This window comes from Petromyzon marinus, unplaced genomic scaffold (genome assembly GCF_048934315.1).
Source record: "Petromyzon marinus isolate PM22_M1 ecotype Great Lakes invasive population unplaced genomic scaffold, UKy_Petmar_22M1.pri1.0 PM_G_Scaffold_21, whole genome shotgun sequence".
Classification (NCBI taxonomy): Eukaryota; Metazoa; Chordata; class Hyperoartia; order Petromyzontiformes; family Petromyzontidae; genus Petromyzon; species Petromyzon marinus.
Window position 1 is genome coordinate 292,501 of NW_027422773.1, and position 2,500 is coordinate 295,000.

Genomic DNA, 2,500 nt, shown 5'->3' on the forward strand with positions numbered 1-2,500 from the left:
GCGAGGGAGCTGATGTTCAGTTCCCACTTGAGGTCCCGGCAGAGAATAGTGCCCAGGAAGCGGAAGGACTCCACAATTTTGACTGCGGAGTCTAACAGGGTGATGGCGGTGAGTGGGGCTGTATTCTTCCTGAAGTCCACAACCATCTCAACTGTCCTTAGAGCATTTAGCTCTAAGTTGTTCTGGCTACACCAGGTCACCAGGTTGTCAGCTTCCCACCTATAGTCAGACTCATCCCCACCAGAGATCAGCCCAATGAGGGTGGTGTCGTCCGACAAACTTCAAGAGTTTGACGGACAGATGATTGGAGGCGCAGCTGTTGGTATACAGGGAGAAGAGCAGTGGGCAAAGGACGCAGCCCTGAGGAGTTCCCGTGCTGATGGACCTGGAGTCAGAGACTTCTGTTCCCGGCTTAACGCACTGCTTCCTGTCAGAGAGGAAGTCTGTGATCCACCTGCAGGTGGAGTAGGGCACGTTCAGCTGGAAGAGCTTGTCCTGAAGCAGGGCAGGGATGATGGTGTTGAAGGCAGAGCTGAAGTCCACAAACAGGATCCTGGCGTAGGATGCTGGGGCGTCCACATGCTGTAGGGTGAAGTGGAGGGCCATGTTAACTGCGTCGTCCACAGACCTGTTGGCTCTGTAGGCAAACTGAAGGGGGGCCAGGAGAGGGTCTGTGATGGCTTTGAGGTGTGCCAGGAGCAGGCGCTCAAAAGACTTCATTACCACAGATGTAAGGGCGACCGGTCTGTAATCATTTAGTCCTGTTGGCCTTAGCTTTTTGGGCACAGCGATGATGGTGGAGGACTTGAGACAGGCTGGTACATGGCATGTCTCCAGGGAGGTGTTAAAGATGTTGGTGAACACCGGAGACAGCTGGTCAGCGCAGTGCCTGAGGGTGGCTGGAGAGACAGAGTCCGGCCCGGCTGCTTTGCGTGGATTCTGCCTCTTGAAAAGCCCATTAACTTCTCCCTCCTGAAAGGAGAGAGTCGTTTCTGTAGTATGGGTGGGGGATGGGGCCTCTTGGGTGGGAAGGGGTGGTTCAGGACAGTCCAATTGTCTTTCAAATCTACGGTAGAACTCGTTCAGGTCGTTGGCTAGGCGGGAGTCGTTAGTGGTGTGGGGCGCTCTGGGTTTGTAGTTGGTGATGTGCCTGAGCCCTTTGGCAGACAGAAGCAGCGTCGTTAGTAGAGAACTGGTGTTTTAGTGTCTCTGAGTACAGTCGTTTAGCCTCTCTCACCGCTTTGCTAAACCTGTTCTTCGACTCCTTGAATCTGTCTCTATCCCCACTCCTAAACGCTTCCTCCTTCTCCAACCTCAACCTTTTGAGCTTTGCTGAGAACCAGGGCTTGTTGTTGTTAAAGTTCACCCTGGTACGTGTTGGGATACAGCAGTCCTCACAGAAGCTGATGTACACAGCCTCTGTGAGTTCATCCAGACTATTGGTAGCAGTCGTGAACATATCCCAGTCAGTACAGTCTAAGCACGCCCGCAAATCTTCCACAGCCTCACTGGTCCACTGTTTAGATGTCCTCACAGCAGGTTTACAGAGTTTTAGTTGCTGCCTGTATGCACGAATCAGGTGGACCAAGGGAGTTCTGTGCGAGCCGAACAGCCCCGTGACCCACAAGAGAAACATCCCCGCCAAATTCGAGCGTTTGACGGGGTCTATCCGTGAAAAAATATTCACGTTTTTGAGTGCACATGCATTTCTGCTGCAAATGCCTCTGGAAGTTTCATGCCGTTCGTATGCCAATTGTGGCAACACGAAAATGACCCGTTTTCCCATTCCGAGGGATTTCTGTGCGACCCTAACAGCCCCGTGAGCCACAAGAGACACATCCCCGCCAATTTCTAGCGTTTCACGGGGTCTATCCGTGAAAAATATAGACGTTTTTGAGTGCACATGCATTTCTGCTGCAGATGCCTCTGGAAGTTTCATGCCGTTCGTACGCAATGTGGCAACACGAAAATGACCCCTTTTCCCATTCCGAGGGATTTCTGTGCGACCCTAAGTAACAGCGCCCGTGAGCCACAAGAGAGACATCCCCGCCAATTTATAGCGTTTCACGGGGTCTATCCGTGAAAAATATAGACGTTTTTGAGTGCACATGCATTCCTGCTGCAAATGCCTCTGGAAGTTTCATGCCGTTCCTATGCAATGTGGCCACACAAAAATGACCCGTTTTCCCATTCCGAGGCATTTCTGTGCGACCCTAACAGCCCCGTGAGCCACAAGAGAGACATCCCCGCCAACTTCTAGCGTTTGACGGGGTCTATGCGTGAAAAATATTAAAATTTTTGAGTGCACGTGCCTTTCTGCTGCAAATGCCTCTGGAAGTTTCATGGCGTTCCTATGCAATGTGGCAACACGAAAATGACCCCTTTTCCCATTCCGAGGGAGTTCTGTGCCACCCTAACAGCCCCGTGAGCCACAAGAGACACATCCCCGCCAATTTCTAGCGTTTCACGGGGTCTATCCGTGAAACATATAGAAGTTTTT